The 25,643-nt window shown below is 34.9% G+C and overlaps 1 protein-coding gene and 1 pseudogene across 2 annotated transcripts in view; one reads left to right on the top strand and one right to left on the bottom strand.

Moving 5' to 3' along the window:
* RASA1 (RAS p21 protein activator 1) overlaps nucleotides 1-25,643 on the top strand; it is a 122,082-nt gene that overhangs the window by 17,756 nt on the left and 78,683 nt on the right. The gene's annotated exons all lie outside the window — the stretch shown is intronic.
* LOC101692171 lies at nucleotides 15,136-15,878 on the bottom strand (annotated as a pseudogene).

The following is a 25,643-nucleotide window of genomic DNA, read 5'->3' as shown; positions in this document are numbered from 1 at the left end:
GGGTTGAATCTTTTATTATTGCCCCATAGATCTTTGAGTCTTTGTTAGTTTCTTTTGAGTCCTGTTTCTCTTTTGTTCAGATTGGGTAAATTCTGTTGATAAGTCCTCAAATTGACTAATTTGTGCACTTCGTAATTTTTACTATTGAGCCCATCCATTAAGTTTTTCTTCTTACTATAGTTTTCAGTTCTGTAATTTCTAATTGGTTGCTTTTTTTAATAAAAGCTTTTATTTATTTATTTGAGAGAGAGAGAGAAAATGAGAGAGAGAGAAGCATGAGAAGGGGGAGGGTCAGAGGGAGAAGCAGACTCCCTACCAAGCACTGAGCCCGATGCGGTACTCAATCCTGGGACTCCGGGATCATGACCTGAGCTGAAGGCAGTCACTTAACCAACTGAGCCACCCAGGTGCCTTAATTGGTTGCTTTTCATAACTTGTTTCTTGGCTTGGATTTCTTATTTTATTTGTCTTTTTCACAGGAATTTGTAATTGATGAATTGTTATGGTGGCTGCTTTTACATCTTTGTTAGACAATTGCAATATGTAATTAATTTCAGTGTTGGCATTGTTGTCTTTTTACATTCAAGTAATTTTCTTGGTTCTTGGTATGATGGGTGATTTCTTTTATTGTATGTTGGACTTTTTGTCTAGTGCATAATTTTTTAACAATCACTTTTAAGATTGATGAGTATATTTTTATTATTGAAAATTTGGAGACTTGGAAAATATAAAGGAAAAAAGCATTCTTTTATTACCAAAGGTAGCTACAAATTTATTTGTAGATTATATATATATTATTTTTTACTTTTTTTACATATTATTTTTGAAAGGAGCTGTATATATATTTCCACCCTCTCCAACCCCTGTTAGTATAACTAACAGTTTTATGTATGAGGAAATTGAAGTAAGAAGAGTTTTAGGTAACTTTCTCAGTTCACAAAGCTACCAAATAATTCAAACCAAATTTTTGACCCCTAGGTTTCCGCTTTAAACCAGTATGGAGTTCTCTCTCTCTATTTTTAAACCATGTAAGATAAATTTTTCAGTAGAAGAATGAAATTCTTTACGGAAGAATCATCAGTAGATCAGTAATATTAAAATATTTTGAATAATGTTTTAGTACTTCACCATATATGTTTATAGATATTTGAGTTTGTTTAGATACATATGTATATATTTTGTTAGTAGAGAAAGGAGCTTTGATACCTTTATTTATGCATTCACATGGATATTTATTTATTTATTTATTTAATTTTTTTTTAAAGATTTTATTTATTTATTTGACAGAGAGAGATCACAAGTAGATGGAGAGGCAGACAGAGAGAGAGAGAGGGAAGCAGGCTCCCTGCTGAGCAGAGAGCCCGATGCGGGACTCGATCCCAGGACCCTGAGATCATGACCTGAGCCGAAGGCAGCGGCTTAACCCACTGAGCCACCCAGGCGCCCCTCACATGGATATTTAAATAAATGAATGTCTCCTTACATTTGAATAGAAAGTATAAATATATAAATAGGACTTTTTTTTTTCTTTATAGGTTTTTACCTCCTTTCAGGAGCAATAATTTTTTTTTTTAATATGTGTTTTTGTTTGTTTGTTTTTAAAGCAAATCCTTATTAATTTCCTTTTTTATTGAGCAACAGCTGTGTAAATATTCTTCCCCATATTATTTCACTTAAGGGACTATAATGTCACTCATTATATACATACAGTGAGTGAGCTTGTTTGTTTATCCATGTCAGTTGAGTTTCTGCATTTCTGCTTCAGCATGGATTTAGAGGCAGTTCCCAATCACCGGGTTACAGAGTGACTATATGAAGGTTTAGGAACATTTTACTGCCTTTTAGCTCTTAGCTGACTAAAGAAACTAATTCAGGTATCTAGAGTGGAATTGCTACCATACTTACTTACTTATGGGACTTTATAATGCTTGGTGGTAAGAGAAATAAGATTTAAGTTAGTTTTCACTACTATGACCCTTGAGCAATGTGGAAGTTAGGGCCACGAATGACCCTCTGCAAGGTCAAATCTGTGTATAACTTTGGACTCCCCTAAAACTTAATTACTGAGAACCTGCTTTTGACTGGAAGGCTGATAATGTTAACAGCACATTAATACGTATTTTGTATGTTATGTATATTTTGTACTGTGTTCTACAAGTAAAGTAAGCTGGAGAAAAGAAAATGTTACTAAGAAAATCGTAAGGAAGAGAAAGTACACTTATGGTACTATAAGTTTATATTTATTGAAAAGAATTTCTGTATAAATTGACCTGTGTAGTTCAAGCCTGTATTATTCAAGGGTCAACTGTATTTTTGGAATTCTATAAGTATTGTTTTAATTTGTCATTGCTGGCAATTAAAAAGAAGTTAACTGTGTGATTTGATGTTTGCTTTTAATTATTACATAAATTCTCATGAGATTCAGAATAAAGGAGCACAAATCTTAGACTGACAGGAGACTACACCCATTAGTTAATACTAAAATTTCTGAATACCATCCTCAGAATATTTTCATCATGAAACCGTTTTGTATACAATTTTAGGAGTGAATAGAAAATAATACTTTTATTCTGACTTCATTTTAGGGACCTGTTCTATGTGATGTGATAAAATAGCATATCACATTGTAGTGTCTGAAATCATACAAAGTCTTACAGTGCTATGGAATCATTAATACCTCATAAGAAAGTAGTATTAATATTTATGGAAATGGTATTGTCTAGTAATAAGGCCTGCGAGTGCAATGAAGAAAAGTTGAAATAAAATAGCTTACAGACTTGTCATGCTGTGGTTTAAATGCCACAGTGAGGAGTTTGTGCATTGTAGTGTAGAATCCAGATGGAAGTCCTTTACTACTTCTCAAATAGTTTTTATTTTTTTTAAGATTTTAGTCATGGGGGCTTTCTTTTTCTTCTTCTCCCACTCCAGTCTATAAACATTTACTAAGAATGTTTCCTACCTCCCAAACTACTTCCAAATCTAACATGTGTTTTCTTTTTCTTTCTTTTTTAAAACCTCTGAGGCTTCAGACCCTCATTTCTCTCTTTCCTCCTTTTGGAGTAGTTTGTTAATTTTCTCCCTTTCCCTGATCTCTTTTTCTGCCAATTAATCACTCTCCTTATCACTGACTTCCAAAAACTTTATTTCATCCATGTAAAAATTAAGAAGTTCATTGTGTCTTGTGATATAGAATTTATCTGGGTGTGTGTGTGAAACTGCAAAATAATGAAACCAACATGCATGAAATATACCCTTTTTAATTACTACTTACAGTTCTTTTTTCTTTTTAACACTGTTTTATCCTCCTTAAACATTATGGCAGAGAGTAAATTTAATTCAATACTTCCATTAGCTTGAAAAGCTGCTTTGTATTAACTGCCAGCACGATTTTGTAAAGACACATTTTACCATATTCTTTCTTGAAACCTTTCCTTCCATGAGTCTCCATCATGTGGAGAGTAGTGGCTTTCAAATCTCATTTTGACCATGAGCCCCAAAAGGAAATAGGTTTTACATCTGTGACCCAGTACACACATATAAACATACATTTGTAACAGAAACAAAAGTTTTTTTTTTTTTTTAATTTTATTTATTTATTTGACAAGAGAGTGAGCACAGGCAGATAGAGTGGCAGGCAAAGGCAGAGGGAGAAGCAGGCTCCCTGCTGAGCAAGGAGCCCGATGGTGGGTCTCGATCCCAGAAGGCTGGGATCATGACCTGAGCCGAAGGCAGCTGCTTAACCAACTGAGCCACCCAGGTGTCCCCAGAAACAAAAGTTTAATGAAAAAATTTGTCCTTACTGCATGTGATGTACTCTATGTGCTGTTCTGTTCTCATCTTCAGTTAATTAAAAAAAAAAATGCTGATTATGACCTACTAAATTGATTTCTTGACTCAGGGGCTTGAGACCTTCAGGTTGAGACAAAAACAAAAACAAAAAAATCAGAGCTTACTTTAGTATGACACACAGCATCATCTTACCATTTTCTCCATTATTATATATTTCATCAATGATATATATAAGGAATATACAAGTTTATTCCTTAAACTTGACATGGTATTTTGTTTCTCCAGTTTACTATTTCTTCTGTCTGGGGTATTGTATCTATCTCGATTGTGTGCCAAACTGTCATTCATTTTTCTAAATAGAGACATTACCCAAAGTAGTGTGTCATGATATTACCCAAAGTAGTGTATCATGATAAAAATGAAGGTTTTTTCCTTAAAACAGTGATTGCAATCATTTCATCAAACAGACTTGGAAATAAATTTTTTTTCAGAGAATTAAACCACCGTATCTCAGATTAACACAGGATGAATAAAAGATGTTTCTGGTTATGAAGATCTGACTATAATGTGATTGGTGCTGTTGCGATCTTAACAAATGACATAATGATAATGGGTTCATAGAAAATGGAGCCATATTAAGGGTAAGCTTGTCAGTAATCATCTGTGTTCAAAAGTGGACTTTTTTTAAGACCAAGGATGAAACTGTTTATTTCTGGTGAAGGTTTTTTTTTTTTATGATGTAAATACTTACATTAAATATATGAATTATCTGTATTCTGAAATTAAGAGGTCCATGCTACCACTAAGCCAGCCAACACATTCCTTTAATTATCTTTTTGTCCAGATTTTATGCTCAATGAGCAATCTCTTCTATAAGTTTTTATGTTGAAAAATTTCATATCTGCAAAAGGTTATAAGAATAGTGTACCGGGCGCCTGGGTGGCTCAGTGGTTTAAAGCCTCTGCCTTCAGCTCAGGTCATGATCTCAGGGTCCTGGGATCGAGGCCCGCATCGGGCTTTCTGCTCAGTGGGGAGCCTGCTTCCCCCTCTCTATCTGCCTCTCTGCCTACTTGTGATTTCTGTCTGTCAAATAAATAAATAAAATCTTAAAAAAAAAAAAAGAATAGTGTACCAAATAACCATACATTATTTACCTTTACATTTTGCCACATTGTATTTATCCCTTTGATTTTATACATCTATATTTCCACTCAATTATTTGTGAGTTACTTGCAGAGATCATAGCCCTTCACTCTCAAATACTTCATCATGTTTTCTAAGAATAACGACAGTAGCCTTCATAGCCAAATATAATGAATTTAACATTAATACTGTGGATACTTAGATATCCACAGTTATCTTATTTCCTTTATATCTGCTTATTTTATTTTAATTAATTGTATTATTAAAGGACACTCTGTAGTGTCCTTTAATCTAAAACTGTTCATCCACCTTTTTTTTTTTTTTTTTTTTAAATAACATTGACATTTTTGAAGAGTCCAGGACGGTTGCTTTACAGAATGTCTTTCAGTTTGTATTTGTTGCCTCATAATTAGATTCAGGTTAACTGTTCTTAGGAGAAATACTCCATAGGTCATGAGTTCTTCATACATCATATCCAGGGGCACAGTATGTCAGTTGTCCTCTGATGTATAGAAGTGTGACCTTGTTTAAGATGGATCCCACCAGATTTTGCTGTTAAAAAAAAAGTTATTGGGATGCCTGGGTGGCTCAGTTGGTTAAGCATCTGCCTTTGCTCAGGTCATGATCCCGGAGTCCTGGGATCCAGCCCTGTGTCAGACTCCCTCTCCCTCTGCCTGCTGCTTTCCTTGCTTGTGTGCGCTCTCTGTCTGTCAAATAAATAAAATCTTTTTTTTTTAAAGGTAATTAATAAGTAATGAATACTCATTGTTTTTAGTATTTGTTGATGATTTTTACCTGAATCAAATCAATCAGTTTATTCTGTGGCAATGGTATTGTAAAATGGTGATTTTTTTCTTATTTATTATTACTTTGAAATTTCTTAGTTTGCAGTCTTCATTATACAATCGTGTGATAACAGTTTGGCTTCCCACTTAACAGGCTTTCTGCAGGTGAGTAAGCTGGGGAGACATACATGCAGTTATTTTTGTTATTAATAGAAAAATTGTTGTGGTTCCTGTATTAGTCATCTGTGAATTCTGTTAGAATGGATCGACAACTTGAGTCTAGTTAACTCTTGAAACAGAACTAAATTGAATTTTGACTTGGAGACTGTAGAGAAGTCACCTTGCCTATTGTGATCTCTTGAGAGCCAGGAAGTTAATTCTTCCTAGCACCCTTTTATTTTACAATGACCATTTCAAAGTAGCAAGAGCCAGAGGGATGCATATCAGAAAGGGCATTGGATTTTATTAGTTAAAGGTGATGAATATTTAATAGAAGTGTCATTTGAGTAAAATGGTGAATGATTATGGATAAGCTTAAAGGAGTTACTCTTTTTTTTTTTTTTAAAGATTTTATTTATTTATTTGACAGACAGAGATCACAAGTAGAGAGGCAGGCAGAGAGAGAGAGAGAGAGGGAAGCAGGCTCCCTGCTGAGCAGAGAGCCCTATGCGGGATGCGATTCCAGGACCCTGAGATCATGACCTTAGCCGAAGGCAGCGGCTTAACCCACTGAGCCACTCAGGTGCCTTTAAAGGAGTTACTCTAACTCATTTTTTTAACTAATCAATTTATGTTTCAGAGAAGTTTAAAGTTTAGGGCAACATTGAATAGAAAGTAAAGATAATTTTCATATCCTTGTGTCCACAAACGTACACTGTCAACATCCTGCATCAGAGTGGTACATTTGTTACAACCAACGAACCTAAATTGACCTGTCATTATCATCCAAAGTTTGTGGTTTACATTAGAGATCACTCTTGGTGCTGTGCACTTGAAGGGTTTTAGCAAATGTAAAATGACATGTATCTACCCCTGTAGTATCACACAGAATAGTTCTACTGCCCTAAAAATCCTCTGTGCTCTGCCTTTTCATCTTTTCCTCCCCACCCCACCCCATGCCCCAAATCCTGGCAGTCTTTTTACTGTCTCCATAGTTTTGCTTTTTCCAGAATGTCATAGAGTTGGAATCATACAGTCTTTCAGTTTGGCTTCTTACACTTTGTAATAGGTAGTTAAGGTTCTGCTGTCTTCTCATTGTTTGACAGCTCATATATTTCTAATGTTGAATATTATTCTATTGTCTGGATATACCTCATTTTATTTATCCATTCACATACTAAAAGGGGTCTTTGTTATGCCCAGATTTTAGAATGAATAAAGCTGCTGTAAGCATCTTTTGCAGAATTTTATGTGGTCATAGTTATCAGTTCATTTGGGGAAATATCAAGGAGTACAGTTGGCTAGATTAAATGGTAAGAGTGTATTTAGTTATTAAGGAACTTCCAAAGTGTCTTCCAAAGTGCTGTACCATTTTGCTTTGCCATCAGCAATGAGTGGAGGTCTGTGCTGTTCTGTCTTCTCTCCAGTGTTTGGTGTCAGCATTTTGGATTTTGGCCATTCTAATAGGTGTCAGTCCTTTGGTTCCATTTGTCTTTTGCAAATACTTTCTCAGTTTTTGTCTAGTATTCTCATTTTCTTGACATTGTCTTTCACAGAGCAGAAATTCCAAATTTTAATGGAATCTAGCTTAAGTATTACTTCATTTCTGAATTACGTCTTTGGTGTTGTAGCTAAACAGTCATCACTATACCCAAGGTCAATCTAGGTTTTTTCCTTGCATTATCTTCTAGGAGTTCTATAGTTTGGCTTTTTACATTTGCATCTGAGATCTAATTTGAATAATTTTTGTTAAAGATTTGAGGTCTATTTGTAGGATTTTCTTTTCTTTGTTTTTATTTGGATATCCAGTTGTTCCAAAGACTGTTGTTTGTTGAAAGACTGTCTTTCCTCTGTGTATTGCCTTTACTTCTTTGTCCAAGACCTGTTCACTGTATTTATATGGGTCTGTTACTGGGCTCTCTGCCCTGTTCAGTTGATTTGTTCATCTGTTTTTTCACCAGTAGCACTCTGTCTTTATTACTGTGGCTTTACCATGAATCTTGAAGTCAAGTAATATCAGTCCTCCAACCTTCTTCATCTTTAATACTCAGTTGGCTATTCTGGGTCTTTGGCCTCTCCACATAAACTTTAGAATTAACTTCTTAGTTTTTACAAAGTAATTTGCTGGAGTTGTGATTTCAGTTGCCTAGATTGTAGATCAAGTTGGGAATATAGGGCATCTTGACAATATTGAGTCTTCCTGTCCATGGACATGGAGATAGTCTCTCCATATATTTAGGTCTTTGATTTTGTTGATCAGGGTTTTGTAGGTTTTTCCTCATATATATCTTGTACATATTTTTTTGCTTTATAACTGGGTCTCTCATTTCTTTGGGTGGTGGTGTGTTTTAATACTCAAATTCCAAGTGTTCATAGTCAGTAATAGGAAAGTTACTGGCTTTTGTGTATTAACCTTGTATCTTGCAACGGTGCTGTATAATCTCTTATTACAGGAGTTTGTTTTTTTTCCCCAGTTCTTTTTGATTTTCTCTACAGAAAATCATGTCATCTCTGAATGCTGACAGTTTTATTTCTTCTTTCCTAATTCTGTACCTCTTATTTCCTCTTGTCTAATGTGTTAAGACTTTACAGTGTGATGAAAGGGCATGATGAGAGAAGATATCCTTGCCTTATTCCTAGTCTGAGAGGGAAAAGTTTAAGTTTCTCACCATTTGTGATATCACTTGTAGGTTTTAGAAAATTGTTTAAAGTTTTAAGATATTATCTGTCAAGTTAAGGAAGCTCCCCACTGTTTTTAGATTTTTGAGAGGTTTTATCGTATCATTAAAGTGTTTGATTTTGTCAGATTTTTTTGGACATCTGTATGAATCATGTGATTTTCCTCTTTGACTTGTTGATGTGATAAATTACATTATTTGGTTTTCAGACGTTGAACTACTTGTGCATATCTGGGATAAATATTACTTAGTGATGATGTGTACATATTTTTGTACATTGTTGGACTTGATTTGCTAATATGTTGATGAGGAATTTTGCATCTGTGTTCATGAGTTCCTGGTCTGCAGTTTTCTTGTAATTCTTTGTCTGGTTTTGGTCTCATAGAACCGGTTAGGAATTATTCCCTCTACTTTTGCTTTTTGGAAGAGATTGTGGAGAATTGGTATAATTTCTTCATTAAAAATTTGGTAGAATTCACCAATGAACCCACCTGGGCCTAGTGCTCTTTGTTATGGAAGATTATTAATTATTGATTTCTTCAGAAAGTGCATTCTCTTCAGAACATCTGTTTCTTCTTGTATGAGTTTGAGCCAGTTGCGTTTTTCAAATAATTGGTTTTTGTTTCATCTAGGTTTTTAATTGGTGGGCATAGATTTGTTCACAGTGTTACTTTGTAGTCCTTTTAATGTCTATAGGATCTGTTTTGATGCCCCCTTTTTATTTTCTGATATTGGTAATTTGTGTCATCTTTCTTTTTTATCTTAGCCCATCTAGAAGCTTATCAAGTTTTTGATGTTTTCAAAGAATTAGCTGTTGGTTTCATTGATTTTTCTCTATTGATTTATTGTTTTCAATTTCAAAATACTTAGTTTGGTCTAATTTTTATTGCTTTTCTTGTGCTTTCTTTGGGTTTAACTTGCTCTTCTTTTCTAGTTTCTGAAGGTTGACCCTTAGGGTATTGATTTTAGATCCTTTCTAATTTGTGCATTCAGTGCCATAAATTTCTCTTTAAGGATGGTTTTTGCTGCATCCCATACATTTGTAATTTATATTTTCATTTTTATTTAGTTAAAAATATTTGAAAATTTCTCTTGAGATTTCTTCTTTGATACATATATCATTTAGAAATGTATTGTTAATCTCCAAGCATTTTGAAATTTTCAAACTACATTTGTTACTGATTTCTATTTTCATTCCATGGTTGTCTGAGACCAGATATTAGTATCTATTTTAAGTTTGTTACCTTTTTTTTTTTTATGGCCCATAATGTGGTTTATCTTGATAAATGTACTGTGTGAGCTTGAATAGAATGTTAACTGCTGTTGTTGGATGAAATAGTTCATAGATATCAATTATTTCCAGTTGATTAAAAGTGCTGAATTTAACTATGTCCTTTCTTTTTTCTTTTTAAGATTTTACTTTTATTATTTGTTTGAGAAAGAGAGAGAAAGCATAAGCTGGGGTGGGGTGGTACAGGGAGGGGAGGGAGAAACTCAGGCAGATTCCCATGCTGAGTGTGGAGCCCCGAGGAGGCCATCATGGAGCTTGATCCCCTGAACCTAAAATCATGACCTGAGCTGAAACCAAGAGTCGGTTGCTTAACCAGCTGTGCCATGGACATGACACCCCTAACTATTTCCTTTCTGATTTTCTGCCTCCTGCATCTGTTCATTTCTAATAGAGGATTGTTGTAGTTTCTACCTATAATTGTGAGTTCATGTATTTCACTTTGCAGTTCTATCAGTTTTTGCTTCACATATTTTGATACTTTCTTGTTAGGCACATACACACTAAGGATTGTCCTGTCTTCCTGGAGTACTCACTCATGTATCATCATGTAATGTTCTCTTTAACCCTGATAACTGTGCTCTGAAGCTGTTCTCTTGGAAATTACTATAGTTACTTCAGCTTCTTAAGGCATATTTTATTTTATTTGTTTTTTTAAAAGATTTTACTTATTTGAGAGGAAGAGCAAGCAGGAACACAAGCAGGGCAGGGAAGGGCAGAAGAGAGGGCAGAAGGAGACTCCCTGCTGAGCAGGGAGCCTGATTCAGGGCTTTATCCTAGGACCCAGAGATCATGACCTGAACTGAAAGCAGACACATAACCGACTGAGCCATGCAGGTGCCCCTAGAAATTATTTTTTAAATAGTATTTGCCTGGTGTATCTTTCTACATCTCTTTACTCTTTGTTGTTGTTGTAATATTTCTATATTGTAATATTTCTATATCTTGTAATATTTCTATATCTTTCTATTTAAATTTGATTTCTCGTAGACAACATTCAGTTGGGTCTTGCTATTTGATCCACTTTGGCAATCTCTGTCTTTTAATTAGTGCATTAGAACTTTGACCTTTAACGTGACTATTGATATAGTTGGACGAATAGCCACCTTATTTTTTACTGTGTTCCATTTGTTGCCCTTGTTCCTTGTTCCTGTTTTTGTCTAACACACTTGGCCTTTTGTGGTTTTGAGCATTTTATGCTTCCATTTTTTTCTTTGATTAGAGTATCAATTATACTTAACATTTTCCTTTTTTGACTTTTTTCCCTTAGAGTTTGCAAATGTACATTTACAACTAATCCAAGTCCATTTTCAAATACTATACTGCTTCACAGATGATGGAAGTACTTTATAATAAAAATATTCCCAATTCTTCTTTCTTGTCCCTTGTATCATTGCTGCCATTCATTTCACTTATGTCTATATAGATATATAGATATATGACATACAGGTAAGGATATGTAATCAAATATATTGTTGCTGTTACTATTTTGAAAAACCTTATATGTTTAGGTTGGTTGAGATTTAGACATATAAAACTTTATTTTACCTTCAGTTAATCATTCTCAAATGTTCTTTCTGTATGGCTGTTTGATTTTTTTAACTGTATCAATAGTTTTTCCTCCAAAGAACGTCTTTTAACTTTTCATGGAAAGTGCATATACTTTCAACCAATTCCCCTATCGTTTTGAAGGATAGTTTCACAGGGTATAGAATGCTAGGTTGGTGGTTTTTCTCAACACTTCAAATATTTCATTCCACTCTCTTCTTTCTTGCATGGTTTCCTGGGATAGGTTGGATTTAATTCTTATCTTTGCACCTCTATTAGTAAGGTGTTTTTTCTCCTCTGGCTTCTTACAAAATTTTTTCTTTCCAAAAAAATTTCTTTTTTAAATGTTTATTTGTGAGGTTTGAACATGATATGATATGCTTAGGTATATAGTTCTTTTGGCGTTTGTCTTGCTTGATATTTCTGAGTATCCAGGATATCTGACGTTGATTGGGAGAAATTTGTGGTCTTTATTGCTTAAATACTGCTTTTCTTCCTTTCTCTTTTTCTTCTCATTTGGTATTTCCATTACATTATTATATCTTTTTTAGTTGTCCCACAGTTCTTAGATGTTCTTTTCCATTTGTTTTCAACAATTTTTCTTTTTTGCTTTTCAATTATGGAAGTTTCTATTATTATATCAAGTTCATTAATTGTTTTCTATCATTTCCAGTTTATTAAGAGTCCATCAAAGGCAATCTTCATTTCTGTTACAGTGTTTTTTAATTTCTAACGTTTCTTTTTGATTATTTCATAGAATTTACATTTTTTTGTTTACATTGTCCTTTTGTTCTTATCTAAAATTTCCATTAAAACTTTTAGCATATTAATAACAGGTTAAAAAGAAAAGATTTCTGGTCTCATAATTCCATCATTCCTACCACATTGTCTTATGCTTACTCTGTCTTTTCAAGTTGTGTTTTTGCCTTTTAGCGTGTCTTGTAATTTTTTGTTGGAAGGTAGACATGATGTACTGGATAAAGGTAACTGTGGTAGATAGGCTTTTAACAGTGTAGTGCTAAAGTGTTGGGGGGAAGGAAGTGTTCTATAGTCCTGTGATTAGGTTTTAGTTCTTTGTTGATCCTGTGCCCCTGGACTGTGAAGTCAGTGTTTATCAGTTTGTTTATTTTTTATCCCTTTAGGTGGGAGAGGATGGCTATAGAGGGCTAGAATATTTCCCATTTTCTACGTGGTAGACCAGAGTTGGCTTGAGTTGGGTATTTTCCTTCCTTTAGGTAGTTTGGACTCTTGATAAGACCCCCCGTAGGTTAGGCATTGATAAATTAATTTCTTTTGGGTGCCGGCCTAGTTAAGAATAGATTGCTCTGGAGTATTTCAGAGTAGTTCATTTCCCTCCCCTCCAGAAGCACGAGATGACTTTTCTCAGATTCTTACTGTGAGGACCTGATGGAGGTCTTGAAAGTATAACTCACAAAGGTGTTGCTTCCTCCCCTCCCTTACTGGGTCCCCCATGGAGTTTTTAACTCTCAGAGTTGTTCACACCAAACATCCAGTAATTCGTTAATTGCCGTTTAGGTTTTCCTACTGTGGTGCTGTTTCCACAGGGATGTTTCTGCTCAGGTAAGTTAGGATTCTCATTAATCACCTGTTTTTCTCTCAATTTTGGGGGCAGTGGTTTGCCCTATGACCTCATTTCTGTGATGGATTCGAGAGGAATTGTTGACTTTTCAGTTTGTTCAGCTTTTTACTTGTTGAGAGAGAGTAGTAACTTCTAAATTCCTTATATACCTGACAAAATATTGCAAGTGGCTTAAAGAAGTTTTAAGTTAAGTTTTAAGGAGTTTAAAATAAGTTTGGTTTATGGGAATTTTGAGGCTACATTCTTCAAGAGAATGGGAGCAAAGGAGGAGAAGGCATAGCGAAGTGCAGCTTTTTCAGAATAGTAAAGAGAAGTAATTTAGATGAGAATATTTTTATTCCTAATAGTAAATGTTTAGGTCTATTTTTAAGCAGTCATTTAGCTTGGTATTCTTGTTTTTTACTTCAGTGTATTCAAAAGTAAGTTATGCTTTATTTTAAAATATTAATAATTATTTAATCAAAACCTTACAAAATTAAGGTAGAGATTTTATTATTAGAAGAAAGCAGTTAGAACAAGAGGGAATTACTAACTAACCAGTGTCCAATTAAGTGTTTCATTGTGTTTCCTAAATTGTGCACTGCATTGTTCAATAGTAAGAATTAGTGTTCTGTGACTTTTTCGATAGTTAAATAATTTGGATCCATGTTCTTAGAAATCCAGAATGCACATGGTACAAGATTCCTGTTTTTATTGTGATTAAAAAAAAACATTTTCATTTAACTCTGCTTTCCCTAAACTTAATTACACGTTTAGTAAACATTGTTTTTGAAACATGTTGAGAAACCATAATTTAAGTAGCTTGTCTTCTATCTGCCTAGTGCTTATAGGGGAAGTAGTACATGGAGGAAGAACCCATAGATTGGAGTTCAGAAAACCTTATCTTCTGTTTTTAATGGTTTTAGTGAATCACCATATTGGAAAACTTATTTAATTTCCTCTTGGTTCAGTTTTCCTTTTGTAAAATGTGGTAGCTTTTCTACTTTTCTAATTCCTGTGATATTGGTATTTCATAGTTATGAAAACAGCTTTTGTAAAGAACTTCTTTTTTTAAAATTTTTTTAATTATTTTAATTTTTTCCCATACATATGGTGCTACCTATTCAATTTATTAAAAATTTTAATAAACATAATAATCAAAACTAGTGCTCCAAACTTATGCTGTTCACATGGATGACACTACAAGAAGACACAGTAGAGACTGCCTGGCAATAAGAGGTACAAATTCCTTCTATAGAGATGGAGAAATAAAAGGACAAATCTAGTTGTCTAAAAGACAATTCACTGCACACATTTTATTTACAGTTTTGTACACTGTCTTAATATGAATGGGACCGCTGTTCTACTTGAGCCATTTTTTAACCAAAGCAAGATAACCTAAGTAATACAAAGTGTTAAAATACAGCATAAAGATACAAAAACAGACATACTAATTCTAATTAAGAGTGTAATTATGATGTTACATTTTTATAATCTACAATTATGTTTAGGAAATCACACAAACATAGATCACTGATTTGAATGAAATGCATAAATTTGTAGCAAAGCTTTGTAGTTATAAAAAAAAAACAAAAAAATTACCAAAGAATGCACAAAATTAATGTGAATTCCACCTTTGTGTCATATTCCTGGATCCTTCACCAGTGTTACATGAGGAAAAAACAAAAGCAAAACAAATGAAAAACTGAAATCAGAATCACTAATGTTAATCAAGTAGGGAAAAAATAAATTAAAATCTAGCAGCCATCAGCAAGAGTACAGCAAAGACAATGCTGTAAAAAGAAACAAAGAAAATTGCTAGAAAGCTGTATGCATCATACTCTTTCAAACCAGCAAAATATGCTCCTGCATACAATGGAACATAAACAAATTTTTTTTCCTGTAAGTTATAGAAATGCAAGTTCTTTTTTGAATATTGTGGATAGGTAAAATGTGTTTGTAATGGTAATTCTACTAAGCTATTACAGAGTGGGCCAGAAACACACTTATGGATTCTGGGGATGATGTGTACTGTAATTCTTTGATTGGGATAGTGGACACTCTAGCCAAAATTAAAAAAAAATACATATATATGAACACAGAAGTACAAGACAAAGGCAAATGAGACTTCTCTTATATCTTAGCAACATTTAGATGTAAATCAGATTTAATTGCAGTCCACTCTGCTTTTGAAGAGGCTTTGGTTCAGCTCCCAAATCTCGATTGCTTGACGCAGTCTCCTATGAGAATACTCAGAAGGTGTCTTCTTAAACTACAAACCTATTTTTAGTGGTGGAGCCGCTCTTAGTAGCTGTGTCTGCATGGGACTGATAACCAGTTACTATCTTTGGAGGAAGTTCTAACCTTTCCTTGTATACCCTCCTTATATGTGTAATAGCCTCTCTGTTTTCACATTCAGTAGTCCATATAGTCTTATTAACATTAACAACAGCTCCACATACATCATCACTGTAGTCATCAAAAGATTCTCCAAAAAGGTACAGCAGTGTCTCTAGCCAAAAGCAATCCAGGTCATTTCATCTCTGCTGCTTGTTCAATGTAATTAGCCATCATCCTCCTCGTTTGTTTTTCTCATCTTCCCACATAGACTCAATACCATCCTTAAAAAGTGAGTAGTCACAGCCAGGCATTAAATTACTAGACAACTGGATGTGGTTGTATAGAGCCCCAAAGTCTTCAACAGTATCAAACTTAGAGATCAGCAGAAGGTTTGCTTGCCAAGTTTCGCTTTTATCATTTTTAAAAAACCAGAGTGCCCATCTGTTCTGTAAAGGATGTTTAATATAGTGTTCTGGGTTAGCAACCTCCTGATTAGATTCTGTTTTCTCTTCTTCTGTAGGTGGGGGATTAGGAGTACGGGTGGTTTCCGGTTCCACAGTTGCCATCTTAGATCAATCTCAATTATTTTAATTTTTTATTATCTTTTCATTTATTATTATTTTTTTATAATGTTAGTCACCATACATCATTTGTTTTTGATGTAGTGTTCAATATTTCATTGTTTGCGTATAACACCTAGTGCTTCATGCAATCCGGGCCCTCCTTAATACCCATCACCAGGCTCACTCATCCCCCCACCTCTCTCCCTTCTAAAACCCTCAGTTTGTTTCCTGGAGTGGGTAGTTTCTCATGGTTCTTAAAGCACTTCTATATAAGGTTTGTATGTGGTTCTTAGAAAAGAAAGTGAATATTTGACACCTACCGTATGGAGGCAGGTGACATTGATGTGAATTGTCACAGAAATAAAAAACCTATATAAATATTGAAATAGTAAATGAATCAAGTATGTAAGTGAATTGCTTGTTAACTTTATGTATAGGCAGCAATGCTAATACTGGAGTTTTCATGGTTTGTTTTTTTTTCCCCCCCACACAAAATAACATGTGGCCAGGATGAGATAACAATAAAGCAAGAATAAATACATATTTTAGTGTTGCTTATTAAGTTTAGATATAAGAGGAAATTTCCCAGCAGAAAGCTTATCCAGCTTATGAATTACAGAGATATGATAGGAACATGACAGAAAATTTTTGGATAAAATCATATGCCGTTGTTTTTGAGATCATATCTGTATTTAGTTTAATTGCTTTAAGGAACTTAAAACTGTATGAGTTTTAGAATAATGCCTGTGGTAATTGGGGATGAAAAGACTTTATATGAAGAGAGACTAAAGTATTCTGATTTTTTTATTATTGAAAAGCTTAAAAATGATGTATACGACTAAAAAGTTTAACATAATAGAAAAAGTAAAAAATGGTGATAAAAACCTGAGATGTATAAAAATACACACACCAAAGAGGCAGAAGCATGAATTTCCAACAAATCTCTTACCTCAGTGGTCATGAGTTGTTAGTCACAGGAAGGCAGAACAAATGAGACAGAACTAGGTCCTGGGTCAGTCATCCATTGATGCAGGTGCTAGCAATGATCATAGAGTCTTAGGCTGTGGAGTGGAACATAACATAGCACAGTCTTGGCCTCTGCAAACATTTGGCAGTAATGGGGGTTAAGGGTTATTGAGTCTATGATGATGTAATGGATGAGGGGGAGGGCAACAGTTGGCAATATACCATTATGAGGTGTCTAATGTGGATATAACTTTGCGTAATATTGTCTGTGCGTGTGTATCAAAATACAATTAAGCATGTTCCCTTTTAATGATAAAATGAAAGTTTTAGTAAGAAGAGTTTTTCTGTGTTTGAATTACTTTTTTTAAGTATGCAATTAAAGATAACATATTGAAGTATAACATATATAAAGTTTAGCATCATAAGTCTTTATCCCAGTGAATTTTAACAAGTAGTACTGATGTATTAATAGTTACTATATTAATTGGTATTGTATATGTTTGGTACTGTGTGTGATAATACTATTAGTACATTATTACCATTACCATAATCCCTGTGTAATCCATCTTTATTTAATTTTTTTTTAAGATTTATTTTAGAAAATGAGGGTGTGTGAGGGGAGGGGCAAGGGGAGAGAAAGAATCTCAAGCAGATTCCTGAGCTGACTGATTGGTGAGAAGCCAGTTACGGGGTTCGATGACCCTGACATCATGACCTGAACTGAAACCAAGAGTTGGTCACTTAACAGACTGAGCCACCCAGGCACCCCTTTAAATTTGAGAACAGAATATTATTAGCATCCTAGAAGTCCTTTTACTATGCCAGTGTAATAATACCCATGCCACCTCTCCCAAAAATAAACATGATCCTTTTTATACCATAGATTATTTTTCAGTTTTTGATTATGTAAATTAGAGTTTATATAAATTGAGTAATATAGCATATATTCTTTTGTGTTTATAAACTTTTTACATTTGTGAGATTTATCCACGTTGTTGGATATAGCAGTATTTCACTCATCTCATTGCTTATACTGTTAAATTGTGACTGTACCATAGTTTATTTTTTTTCTGTTGATAGAGATGACATTTAGGTTGTTTCCAGTTCTGTTTTAGAAAGAGTACTACTATGAATTTTCTTGTAATGTCTTTTGATCAGTATATACAATTATATTAATTCCATACCTACAGTTAGAATTGTAGGATCATAAGGTGTTCGTATGGTAAGCTTGGTAGATACTGTTAAATAGTTTGCAAAGTGCCAGTACCAATTTACATTAGTAGCAGTGTATGGGAATTCCAGTTACTCCACATTCTTGCTAACAGTTGGTATTGTTTATCCTTTTCATTGTGGCTGTTTTTGTGGATGAGTGATGAAATAGCCCTTGCGGTTTTAATTTGTATTTTCCTGATGTGAGGAATAATGATGATGTGTATCTTTTCATATTTATTAACTATTTTGATAGCCTCTTAAATTGTCTATTCAAGTCTTGTCCTATTTTTCTATTGGCTTTTTTCTTTTTCTTAGTGATTTCTAGTTGTTCTTTGTCCTGGCTATGTTGGATGTATAGCTTACAGAAATCAATTTGTATCTTACCTTTTTACTATTGTAATGCTATCTTTAATGAACAGAAGTTCTTAATTTATATTAATTTATATGTGTCAGTATTTTTTTCCTTTTTGATTGGTGCTTTTCTTTTTTATTGGACATGTTTAAGGAATCTTTGCCTGTCCTAGGGGCATAAATACATTTGCTTATCTTTTTCTCCCAAAAGCTTTATTGTTACATCTTTCACTGTTACGTGTAACATACACATGGAATTGATTCTGTGTATGGAGCAAGGAAGAAGTAAACATCCCCCCTACTTTTTTTAAAAAATATGCATATCCTGTTGACACAACAGCATTTTAACCAAAAAACTACCTTTTTCAGGTTTTATCATTGTCATAAATTAACAGCAGTCTACGAGTGAGCCTTTTACATCTCAGTTCTTTAACTTTGGTTTACTTTAATTATCTTTGCAATAAATCTTTATAAATGATTGCATAAATAACTTTTCTGTAGGACCTATACAATTTCCTCCTTTTTAATTATTGAAATTGGTAGTTTGTGACTTTTTTTCTTCCAGCTTATCCTGTAGAATCTTGTTTACTGAGGATTACTTTCCAAAAATCAACTTTACTAATCTTTCCAAAAATCAACTTCTGATTCTTCTTCTGAAGTTTTATGATAGCACCTTTGTTTGTGATTTCATTAATTCTGGTTTTTTTTTTTTTTGTTTGTTTTTTGTTTTTTGCTTTTTGCCTTTTTTCATGTTTAACTTTTTGGTTTTTTGCTAGTTTTTTTTTTGAGATAGATACTTAATTATTGTCCCTCTTCTTAACATAAGCCTTTAAGGTCACATAACTCCTAAGTATAGCTTCAGCTGCATGTCATTTACAAGTTTTATATGTCTTTTCTTCATTATCATCCTTTCGAATACTTTGTTTTCCACTGTAATTTCTACTTTAATTCAAGAGTTAATGTCCTTATAGTTGCCTAATTTTCACATAGTTGTTAATAGGTTTGGTTTAGTGAGTACTTGGTTAATTCCACTGAGGCCAGAGAACATAGTCTGAATGATTTCAATCCTTTGAAATCAGGATTTTTTTTTTTTTTTTTTTTTTTTTAAATTCAGCATATAGTAGTTTTGGTAAATGTGCCATGTTCAGTTGAAATGAATATATATACATATACACAAACACACACACACACAATACTCTTGTTATTGGATGCAGTTCTCTTTTTTATTTAAGATTTTTATCTATTCATGAGGGGGAGAGATATGGGAGTGTGAGAGAGAGAATGAGAGAGGGCACAAGCGGTGGGGAGGGGTAGAGGGAGAAGCAGGGAACCCTCTCCAGTACTTAATCCTAGGACTTGGAAATCATGACCTATTTTGAAGGCAGATACTTAACCGACTGAACCACCCAGGTGCCCTGGCTGCAGTTTTCTGTATAGGTCATTATCCTAAAATTTATGCATCTTGGTCATATCTTTTTATTTTTGCTAATTTTTTCCTTTGTTTACTTTTTTAATCAGTTATTAAAATAGAGAAGTATGTACAAATTTGCCAACCTGCATGGTTTATATTTTGATGTTATGTTATTGGGTGTATGCATTGTTAGCTTTAATTCCTGGTGAATTGGTCCCTTTATTATTATGAAATGCCCTGAATGTGTCTAATAATATTTCTTGTCTAAAAATGTAGTTTGGCTGACATCATTTCTCTTTTGATTAATGCTAGCATGGTACAATCTTTTTCTATCCTTTTACTTTTGACCTTTCTTGTGTTTTTTTATTTAAGATGTGTTTCTCATAAGTGTGTTTATTTATTCATTCATTCTGACAATCTTGATCTTTTAGTGGTTGCCTTAGAGATTACAACACATACTGACTTACTGCAGTCTACTGAAAATATTTTCTTTTACCACCTCCCTAACAATGCTGAGGACTCAGAACACTTGAACTCTCCTTACACTTCTCCTGCTTTTTAAGTCTTGTCCTGAATTTTCATTGTACATACACTTTAATGCTCAGTAGATATTGTTATTGGTTTATATGGTCAGTGTTTGCTTAGATTTACCCATATATTTACCTGCTTTACTTATACTGCATTTTTATATTTTCCTGTGAGAACTCCCCCTTTTTTTTGGCCTACAGAACTTCTTTTAGTGTTTCTTTTGGTAAACAGCTGTCAACAGCTTTACTGTCTGCTTATCTGAAAATATGCTTGTTTTTGATTCTGAAGAATATTACATTTGAGCATAAAATTCTAGGTTTGATGTTCTTTTCCCAGGTGAAGATAATTTTATCCTCTCAGACTTCCATTTCTGTTGCAAAGTCAGCAAAGGTTTTTTTGTTACTTCTTTGAAGATAATGCATTTTTGTTCTGACAAAAATGTCTTTCTTGTCTGTTTTTTTGTATCTTTATTATGGTGGGCCTGTTCTTTTTTTCCTTTCTTTTTTTCTTACTGTGCTGGGGGTATATTGAGCTTCTGGAATCTTTGGATCCGTATCTTTCCTTGGGTTTTTAAAATTCTTGGTTATCTTCTCTTTAGATTTTGCTTTTGTCACATTCTCTCTTTTTCCTCCGAGACTCCAAATATATGGTAATCACTTAAAAAAAAATGCCCTTTTCATTTCTATGCTCTTTTCTGTATTTCTATTTCTATATTCTTTCTGTGATTCTGTAAGGATATTTTCTGTGAGACCTACTTATTTATTAGCTTCTTAAAAATATGCCTAATCAATACTAACCTCATACTTATTTTGTAGTTTGGTAAATTTGCTTTTTAATCATACCAATTTCATGGTTGAATTCCACCTTTTTTTTTTTTTTAAAGATTTTTTCTTTATTTATCTGACAGCACTCACAAGTAGGCAGAGAGGCAGGCAGAGAGAGAGGAGGAAGCAGGCTCCCTGCAGCGCAGAGAGCCCGATGTGGGGCTCGATCCCAGGACCCCGGGATCTTGACCCAAGCCGAAGGCAGAGGCCCAACCCACTGAGCCACCCAGATGCCCCTGAATTCCACCTTTTTATTTATTTTATCCTTTCCTATATTTTCTTGAATCACCACAGTTTCTGTTGATTTCAGATTTATTCCCCTGTGGGTCTGAAATTGGTAATTTGTGGCCTTTTTTCTTTTTTTTTTTCTTTTGAACAGTTTTGCTAGAGTCTGTTGACCTTACTAGTCTAAGAAACAACTTTGTTTTTCTTCCTGCAGTTTTATATTATACCTTTTTGTTGTTGTTGTTTTTTGCTTGTTTGTTTGTTGTTTTCTTGATTGAGTATTGTCTCATTATGTGCTCTTAATTTTTAATTCAATGCCAGACATTGTGTTTAACAGTTTTTAGGGGATCTGAATGATAATTTGCTATAGAGGATCGCTTACCCTTTCCTCTGGTAAGTAGATAGAATGCAGTCAAATCACTTTACTTTTAAAATTTTTAAAAAGATTTTATTATTCATTTATTAGAAAGCATATATGGCGGGGGTTGGAGGGTGGGGAAGAGCAGAGGGAGAGGGGCAAGCAGATTCCGCACTGAGTGTGGAGCCTTGGGCTCCATTCATGACCTTGAGTTCATGACTGACCTGAAATCAAGAATCTGATGCTCAGCTCACTGAGCCACCCAGATGCCTTGCAGTCAATCACTTTAGTCATAAAATTTTCAAATGCTGCATTTTGCTATGCAGTCTTTGCTAAGTTTCATATCCTTATAGCTTCAGAATTTAGTAGATCTCTTGAGAGGGGAACTAGTTCAACTTACCATTCACTTCCTCTGTCTCTCCTTTATGACTAGAAGCCTCTTCTCATACATGTTTTACCAGCTTTTTGAGACTATTAAAAGCTCCACTGGATTCTTTTCCTACTAGGAGCCAGGCAGAAGACCTGGGTCATTTGCTTGTTTTCTCATTTTCTTTGTGACCACTTTTGGGAAATACTCTAAAGGGAAACATGGCAGTATGGCTGCTGATGGCACTCTGCTTCCTATGAAATTTGGGTCCTCAGATTGTGAATGCCTCGGTAACTCTGGGATGACTTCTAATGGACAGATTTCGTTTTTTTTCTTTGTATTTTGTTTGCTTTTTAAAGTTATTCTTGGAGGAAGAATTATTCTACTGTAAACAGTGTTACAAGTATTAGATGAATACTTCTTATAAAATAAGCAAAAACCAAACACTTTCTACTCCTTTATACCTCCTTAATCTCATTATCTTACTGTTAGCCATTGCTATTATTTATAGATAGGTTTGTTCATAAATATATATGTGTAGCACATATATAAGCATATATATATATGTTACGAGTGTTAAGATTAAATTTTCAAAGAGGCAGTTTCTGTTTGCATGTGGGGAAAATGCAGTGTGTATAAGAGAACTATGTATAGAGAAAGACTTTTGATTTTACTGGTAAGTGGGATCTAAATACCAAAACACATGAACAAACAAATTAAAAGTTAGAAGCATACCCATAAATACAGAGAACAAAATGATAGTTGTCAGAGGGGCAGTGAATGGGAGTCTATGCAAAATGAGTGAAGGGAAGTTTGAAAATACAGGATTTCAGTTACAGAATTAATAAGTGACAGAGATGAGAGGCACAGCATAGGGAGCATAGTGGTATTGTAATGACTGTATGGTGACAGGTAGTGGGTACATTAGTGGTGAGCAGTGTAATGTATAGTGTTGTCAAATCACTATGCTGTACACCTCAGGTGTATCAACTATACTTCAGTAAAAACAAATGTAAGTAAATCAGGGATGAAGTTACTCTACTACAAGCTTTTGGTTCCCTAATTACGCTTCCTAAGGTCAACTATTTACTGCTTTTTTTTGGTATGTTTATTTAACTGATAAATTTTTTCAGAACCTGACTTATACAAACACCGTTCTAGATGATTTAAGATAAATAGATGAAGATAGCTTCCCCTTTGGGGGTTTTAATTTGCTGGAAGTAGAAAGACAATACATGTAATAAATAAATTGTACAAAATGCTAGAGGTAGTAAGTGCTAAGACAAAAAAAAAGAAAGGAAAAGTTGTTCATGGTAAAGAAGTATTGGTGGTGTCAGAAGGGAAGGTGTGATTTTAAATATGGTGGTTTGGAAGATGGTAGAGAAGTAGCAGGCTGAGACTGCATCAGGTAGCAGGAGATCGGCTAGATAGCTTATCTAAAGATTGCAAACACCTACAAATCCAATGGGAGATCGAAGAGAAGAAGAACAGCAATTCTAGAAACAGAAAATCAAACACTTTCTTAAAGGTAGGACTGGCGGAGAAGTGAATCCAAAGTGATGGGAAGATAGACCCCGGGAGGAGGGGCCGGCTCCCGGCAAGCAGCGGAGCAACGGAGCACAAAATCAGGACTTTTAAAAAAGTCTGTTCCACTGAGGGACATCACTCCAGAGGCTAAACGTGGTGAAGCCCATGTGGGGTCAGCGTGGCCTCAGGTCCTGCAGGGTCACAGAAGGATCGGGGATGTCTGAATGTCGCAGAGCTTGCAGGTATTAGAACGGGGAAGCCGGCTACAGAGACAGAGCCGAGGAGTGAGCTCTCAGCTTGGGGTTACCTTGAACTGGTCGCAGGCTCGGTGAGCTCGGAGGGTGGCCGGAGGCCAGGGAGACGGGAATAAATGGGCATGGTTCTGTGAGGGCGCACTGAGGAGTGGGGCCCCGAGCTCTCGCCTCCTCCCAGCCGGAGACTTGGAGGCTGCCATTTTCATTCCCATCCTCCGGAACTCTACCCGAAGCATTCAGGGAACAAAAGCTCCTGAAAGCAAACCTGAGTGAATTACTCAGCCCAGCCCCTGGTAAGGGCAGTGCAATTCCGCCTGGGGCAAAGACACTTGAGAATCACTACACCAGGCCCCTCCCACAGAAGATCAACAAGAAATCCAGCCAAGACCCAAGTTCACCTACCAAGGATTACAGGTCCCATACCAAGGAGAGCAGCGGAATTCCAGAGGAGGAGAAAGCAAAGCACGGAACTCATGGCTTTCTCCCCATGATTCTTTAGTCTTGCAGTTAATTTTTTTTCAGTTGTTTTTCTAATTCTGCTAAATATTTTTTTAACATTAACCCTTTTTTAACGTTTTAAAACTAATTTATCTAATATATATATTTTTTCTTTATTCGTTTTCTTTTTTAAATTGTTTCTTTTTTTTTTTTTCTTGAACCTCTTTTTATCCCCTTTCTTCCCCCCACGAATTGGGATCTCTTCTGATTTTCTGATTTGGTTAAAGCGTATTTTCCTGGGGTCTCTGCCACCCTTTTAGTATTTTACTTGCTCCTTCATATACTCTTACCTGGACAAAATGACAAGGCGGAAAAATTCACCACAAAAAAAAAGAACAAGAGGCAGTACCAAAGGCTAGGGACCTAATCAATACAGACATTGGTAATATGTCAGATCTAGAGTTCAGAATGACATTCTCCAGAAAAAGGCTCGAAAAAGGCATGGTAGATATTAGAAAAACCCTCTCGGGAGATATAAAATAGCTCTTTCTGGAGAAATAAAAGAACTAAAATCTAACCAAGTTGAAATAAAAAATGCTATTAATGAGGTGCAATAAAAAATGGAGGCTCCCACTGCTAGGATAAATGAGGTAGAAGAAAGAGCGATATAGAAGACCAAATGACAGTGAATAAAAAAGCTGAGCAAAAGAGGGACAAACAGCTACGGGACCACGAGGGGAGAATTCGAGAGATAAGATGAAACATAAGTTGAAATAACATTAGAATAATTGGGATTCCAGGGCACCTGGGTGGCTCAGTGGGTTAAGCCGCTGCCTTCTGCTCGGGTCATGGTCTCGGGGTCCTGGGATTGAGTCCCACGTCGGGCTCTCTGCTCAGCAGGGAGCCTGCTTCCCTCTCTCTCTCTCTGCCTGACTCTCCGTCTACTTATGATTTCTCTCTGTCAAATAAATAAATAAAATCTTAAAAAAAAAAAAAGAATAATTGGGATTCCAGAAGAAGAAGAAAGAGGGGAGCAGAAGGTATATTGGAGAGAATTATTGGAGAGAATTTCCCTAATATGGCAAAGGTAACAAGCATCAAAATCCAGAAGGTGCAGAGAACCCCCCTCAAAATCAACAAGAATAGGTCCACACCCCATCACCTAATAATAAAATTTACAAGTCTTAGTGACAAGGAGAAAATCCTGAAAGCAGCCCAGGAAAAGAAGTCTGTAACATACAATGCTAAAAATATTAGATTGGCAGCAGACTTATCCACAGAGACCTGGCAGGCCAGAAAGAGTTGGCATG

Source organism: Mustela putorius, unplaced genomic scaffold (genome assembly GCF_011764305.1).
Source record: "Mustela putorius furo isolate JIRA1106 unplaced genomic scaffold, ASM1176430v1.1 tig00537350_pilon_pilon_pilon, whole genome shotgun sequence".
Classification (NCBI taxonomy): domain Eukaryota; kingdom Metazoa; phylum Chordata; class Mammalia; order Carnivora; family Mustelidae; genus Mustela; species Mustela putorius.
This window is presented reverse-complemented; position numbering and strand designations above follow the sequence as displayed.